The sequence below is a fragment of the Adiantum capillus-veneris genome, chromosome 27 (genome assembly GCF_014529385.1).
Source record: "Adiantum capillus-veneris isolate H3 chromosome 27, ASM1452938v2, whole genome shotgun sequence".
In the NCBI taxonomy this organism is placed as follows: domain Eukaryota; kingdom Viridiplantae; phylum Streptophyta; class Polypodiopsida; order Polypodiales; family Pteridaceae; genus Adiantum; species Adiantum capillus-veneris.
The window spans coordinates 122,298,152-122,304,845 of NC_140957.1; positions in this window are offsets into that span (position 1 = coordinate 122,298,152).

Below are 6,694 nucleotides of genomic sequence, written 5' to 3' on the forward strand. Positions count from 1 at the left end.
GAGTCAAAAAGAGACCCTACAAAAGAGGGGGAAAGCCCCAAAGCTAGGGGAATCTTTCACTTAACCTCCCACTCACCCGAAGGGCACCCCCTTTTTCAAGGGGCACATGGACGCGGTCCGACTCTCCCTATGCTTAGCCACATGGTGTGCTTGAATCCTATTGGCTGGGATAAAGAGGGTTCCAATGAGCTTCTAGTTCAATTCAACAAAATTCTAAATATTTTCAAGTTCTCTCTCTCAAAGAGATAAGGAGGATACTTGTCCTAATGCTACCCATGTTGCTCGAAATGCATAATTTGTGCATGTGATTGGCTATGCTTAGAGGGGTCCAATGAGCTTCAAGGTTGAGCTACAAGGAGGGGGCGACCAAAGAAAGCAAGGGGTGTGCTTGGGGCTATACACCCTCTCACACACTCATTTTTCAAACATTCTCACTTGATGAAAGTGCAAGAACTCCATCTCCTTCTCCAAGCTTGTTGAGAAGTTGAGAGCCTACACCAACACTCTTGGCTATGGAATGAAAATTCAACCAAGAGCCATGCTTCAATGCTTAAGCTTGACATCTTCTCCATATCATTACTATGCTATTATGTATGCTAGCAAGAAGAGTGATGATAAATGAGGAGCTAGTTCTTTTTGCTATGAAAGAATCTGTAACATTTAATGGCCTAGTGACTTGTGTGTAGTAGAAAATAGCATAGACATAGTGAGAATTTCATTAGAATAGATTCCTAATGAGCATAGCAAGAGTGCTTGGATGGAGAGAGCAAAAAATAGCATAATACCTTGCTAGATAGGCATGAACAATACTTCAAAAGAGAGAGAAATTAAGATATTGAAAACAATTGAGGAACGGATTTACACGGAGTCGGTCCTCCCTCCAAAAGCTTTGTATTACAAGTTTCTCCCATCAAGGGAGACATTTTACAGTACAATTCTTTCTGTTCCTTCAATAACCAGCTAGTGCAATGAAGATGTAAGCTTCAAGCACTGAGAAAACACTTATAAAACATAGCATCAATTCCCTCAGGGTCTCAAACCCAAGACCTCACACACCTTTGAAGATGGTGAGAGCTAGCAGGGTATGAGAGTAGATTGAGAGGAAGAAGGAGTAGTCTTACGAGAAAGAAGTATATCTCCTCACAAATCACTCATAAAATCTTAGCATAGCTTAGTAATTATCATGGTAGATGAGATGAGCATGCGTTGAATCTTGTCTCTTGGTTGGATTTGCATTACAAAGCCAAGAGTTGTTGGTGTAGGCCTCCCTTCTCACAAACTTGGAGTAGATGATGAGCTCTCCATTAAAGCTTGAGAAGGAGAGAGAGAGAGAGAGAGAGAGAGAGAGAGAGAGAGAGAGAGAGAGAGAGTACTCTTGCTCCAAACATGAGATTGTGTGAGTGTTTGTGTGTGTGAAAATTCCTTTGAAAAATCAGCCCCCTCTCTCTTGGTCGACCCCTCTTGCTAAATCCTCTTGCTGGCTTCCCATTGGACCTCTCCAAGCTTAGCCAATAGGGTTTAAGAATCATAAGTGATAGCCTTGTGACATGTGTCCCCCTTTCCCCTTTTGTGATAAAATTTAGGTAATTAAATAATGCAACTAAACTCTCATTGGACCCCTTTGTCTTCCGGCCAATAGGAATCAAGCAAGCCATTGGGCTGCTGAATGGTCGGACCCTTGGGAGACTATATTCCAACAGTCTTTTAGAGAGGTTAATTCTTATTGTTTCTTTTATCAAGTGTTTGTAAATGAGTTAAACTAGAGATTTACTCTAGCCTAATTCTCATTGGTCCACCTCTATGGCCATCCAATAGGATTTGAGTGCAATGTGTGGGCAATTGGCCTAGAGAGCTGACATTTTTCCATTATGCCCTTTGTGTAAAGGGGATTGCATGAGTGTGTGTGTGTGTGTGTGTGTGTGTGTGTTTCTCTCTCATCCCCTACTAAAAGGGCTCGCCCCCTCCGATGTAGGAGCTTGCAAAGACTTTTTGGCACACTCACAAAGAATCCAATTCCACTAAGCTTGACCGTTTGGACTTACCATTGAATTTTGGAACCTTAGCATTTTGAAAGTCTTAATGGGATGAACCCTAAGATATTTGGAGCCCATTGTTGCACATTGCTCTTTTGCAAATGTCCCCCCTTTGGATCCCTATTTTCCCTCCTTTGGATCCCTGTTGTGGCCAGTCTGCCAGCTTAACCAATATTCTAGCTTTTTCTCCCCTAGCACTTTCCCATATTAAATGATCAATTTAACATGAGAAAATCATTTAGGAGAATTAGATATTTGTTATTATGACAATACCTCTCTCTTGAAATCATAATCGTCCTCGACTATTGGATAGAGAAGATAGAGCCTATTCGTTAGTCCTTTTTCTAGCGGGTAGAGAATCCGTATCTTACCCTACGACATCGTTCCGTGATGGATGACTAATCCATTTGACGCTTGAGAGCCTAATCTTCCGCAAGAATCTCTACGCATTAGTCCTATCAATCTTCCATAGTAGAGTGACAAGCTCTACTGGTGTTTAGAAGATGTCATCTCCACAAACTTGATTCTAAGTATGCATACTACTTAACATTCGTGCACAATAAAGAAAAAGAGAGTCTTATAAGACAAAAACTTTGTTCATTTTAAACATTTGTACATTTGCTTACTCTAGGAAAGCATTGTAAGCATTGACAAGGTTTAGGTTATCCTTTAATTGTATGCCTTGCATCCATCTAACATCATCAAAAGGATAATTCTTAATAAGATATCGTCGGATAGTCTTACAGCCTCTTAATACCTTGTCTTCATGTCAGAGAATGGACTCAGCCTGCAGCACCTCTTCTTGGTCCTCGATCTCCAATACCTTGTCTTCAATAGTTGGTTCTTGAGGTGGATCTCCTTTGTAAGGCTTTAGTAGGCTCATGAAAAGTATTTTGTATGAGCCAATGATTGGGCAACTTGAGTTGATAGGCCATGTCATTGAGTGACTGGTCTAAGAATCTAGAAGGGACCATAGTACCTTTTTGCTAACTTAGCATAGTACTTTTGGTGTCTCGTAGGATTCATGCTCGTCGTGTGCCTTAATCGAGCCTTGGGAAATTTAAGCAAGACCCAATCATTTTGTTTAAAGGTTTGGGATCTTTTGTGCTTATCAGTAGCAGCCTTTTGCCTTTGTTGTGAGATACAGATAGCATCCGTAATCTTTTGGAAAGATTCTTATAGGTCTTGGCTATACTCATCTGTAGAGAAGATCTTCTCGTGTACCTTAAGTAGTAGGGGACTTTTGGATCTTCCCTCAATTACCTCGAAAGGTGCTTTTCCCGTGGAAGTATGTACGGTGTTATTGTAGTCATACTCCACTAAGGGTAAGTACTTCTCCCATTGGGACCTTAGATCTACTTCCGTTACATAGGCTTTTATTAGATCAAGAATTTTTAGGTGGGCTATTCCGCTTTGGCCATCCGTTTGGGGGTGATAGGCCAAAGAGAAGTTTAGCCTTGTCCCTAAATTCTCAAAGAGACCCTTCCAAAAATTAATGGTCATTCTAGGATCTCTATCTGACACTATGAACATTGACAAACCATGGTACTTGAAGATTTGTGAAATAAAGAGGGTTGCCATTTATATAAAAAAAAGCTAGTACAACTCTTTTCCTCAATTTATGTAACACAGCCTCGTGGTTTTTTCAAGAAAGGACAAAAGGATAAAGTGTGCAAATGTAACAAAGCTTTGTATGGGCTGAAGCAATCTTCTCGTGCTTGGTATGAGAAGGCTGACACTCATTTGGTCAAATAAGGCTTTTGTAACAGTCCAACAAAAAGCACATTGTATGTAAAGTGTGAGGGTGATATACTTCTCATTGTGGTTCTTTATGTGGATGATTTGTGATCACTAGACCAAACTTGAGAGACATATTGTTGAATTTAAGGCCAATTTGAATGCTACTTTCAAGATGAAAGATTTGGGACTACTGCATCATTACCTGGGTATATAGTTTAGTGTGATGGTGGTATTGCCTTGTGTCAAAAAAATTACATAGAGTCATTGCTATGTAAGTTTGGACGTGAGGATAGCAAACATATTACCACTCCCATGAAACAAGTTTGAAATTGAGTCTACATGATGTTGGTGATCCTGCAGATGTCACTCATTACCAAACTGTTGTTGGATGCCTCATTTATGTATGCAACACGAGACCAGATATTCAGTTTGCAGTCTCACATGTCAACAAATTTATGCATAGCCCAGGGTCTAAGCATTGGCAGGTTATCAAGAGGATTTCTTGCTACTTGAGTGTCACTTTACATCTTGGCTTGTTTTATCCCAAGGGGGGGTCAGTGCCGCCTTACCTACATGCTTTTTCGGACTGAGATTGGCCTGGTTGTTTTGACACGTGAGTGTCCACAAATTGTTTTTGTTTCCTGCTTAGATGTTCATGTATATCATGGCTGAGCAAGAAGCAACCTACTGTGTCCACTTCAAGTTGTGAGGCTGAGTACACGGTAGTCTTCACAACTATGGTTGAGTGTGTATGGCTCAGACGCCTTATGGTTGATTTGGGTGTTGGACAGGACACTGTCAACACTATCTACATTGAGAGTCAGAACATATTGGTATTTGAAGGAACCCAGTTTTTCATGCTTGCACAAAGCACATTGAGGTGCATTACCACTATGTCAAGGAGAGGTGTTCATCAGGAGAGATCATCTTGGCTTATGTGCCAACACAAGACAAACCTTGTAGATCTTTTCACAAAGGCATTGTCTTGTGAGAAGTTTGAAGCTTTCCACAAAGCTTTGGGCTTACTCCCCTTTGTGGATTGATCATGTCCTGAGAGCATGGAACTTCCCTTTACTCTATGTTCCAGCTCTCATTCACTACATCACTCCAGGGGGGATTTGTTACCATAACACACTTAGGACCGCCGGGGCATCTTTTCTCTCACTAGAAGGTTTTTTTCCCCGTGCATTGTATATACGCCCATCACTCTAGGGCTAACTTATCTTTCCATTGCACACTAATTAATATACTCTCTGTTGTGTGCCTTGAGCTTGCTTTGTCTTCTCCAAACTGTGTGTGTTTTTTTGCAAACCTAATTCCAACAATTTTGTTGTCCTTGTCATGCTATTGATGTTTGTTGTTGTCATCAATCTTTGTTGTCATTGATTCTTCTTGATGTTTTCTAGTCAATTGTTTGCGTTGGTGCTTGTTTTTGCTTAGTCATTTGTGAAAGATTGTCCAAGTGATGGATGCATGTATCATAGAGAAATGCACATGAGTTCATTCGATAATGAGGAGCTTACTAGCATTTTGTTGGCAATGTGTAATCCTTTGACATTTGGTACACATTGAGTTACTTCATCTCAAAAAAAATTTAAAAGTGAAATGAAAGTAGAAAGTGATGCACAAAGAGTACACATAGTGATGTGGTCATAATGATGTATTTCACAACCCAAAAAAGTCTCCCAAAAATGCTCAAGGAGTTGAGGCTTCCGTTTTGGTCAAAATGTGTTGCTATCCCTTTGGTATACAAAAAAAAAATCTTTTATTGTTGTGAATGGTAGAAATTTGTGCGAGTTTGCCTTTTGAAACTCGTTGAACTTACTGTGTGATAATTTTCTTGAGTCAAATACTGCTACTTTAAATAGACCTAGGAAAAATTGGGTGTTCAATAACACCATGGAAATAGCCAAGTTTATGGAAATAATTCAAGAAAGCAAGAGGATGATTCTAACCATAGGGAAATGGAAGAACTCGAACGAGAGGATCAAGTTGAGGAGCATCGTGGAAATCGGCTAGCAAGGTTTAAGACATGGTCCTTCCTTGGTGACTCCCTGTGAGTCCATGTATCTATGGTCTCATTGTGATGTCATGGCTCGATGCGAGCATGACAAGAATTTGTAATTTTTTGGGTTGATCAATATAATATACTTACCATTGTCAGTTTAGGAAGAAAAAAGTGAGTTTTGAAAGCCTCCAATGAGTCTTATTAGGGAGAATCAACCAAGAAGAAAAAAGTGCTTGAAGTAATTAAAAGGATAAGCCAAGATTTTCCAGGTGATGCACATGGAAGAATGGGTGGCGTGTGTTGGTGCCCAAACTGTTTTTATGGGTGGCATGTGTTGGTGCCCAAAATGTTTTTTTTCCTTCTGATTTTTTTGAGGTGCTCTCATTGGAGGAGAATCAACGACGACGCAAGGCTAGACAAATACATTTTCCCTAACCAGTGAAAATAAGGGCAAACTTAAAATTATCCCAGTTTTTAGGTCAAAATTTGATGCTTTTGCCAGTAATTACAATAAAAGTTGTGTAAATATTCCAATTTTCTTAAAAGCAAGCTCAAAATCTAACAAGGATTTCAGGATTTTAGTCGGTTAAAATGCACTGGACCTCGGCTTTTTGTGTACAACTTGAAATTATCCCAATTTTTAGGTCAAAATTTGAAGCTTGTGCCAATTATTACACTACATTAGGAAGAGGATGGGGTGTAGGAGGGCCTCTTTATTTTCCATGAGCTTATGGAGGTGATTAACATTTTGACGAATAGGTATGCTATGTGTGCAAGAATAGTGGGTGTGTAAGAGATGTGTAAGAGTGGTCAAAGGATGCACTTCCCCCCCCCCCCAAAAAGGAGGTGGATAGTTTTATGATTTTTGGACTTCCATAGCTCCCACATATGATCTCCAATTTGAGTGGAGATC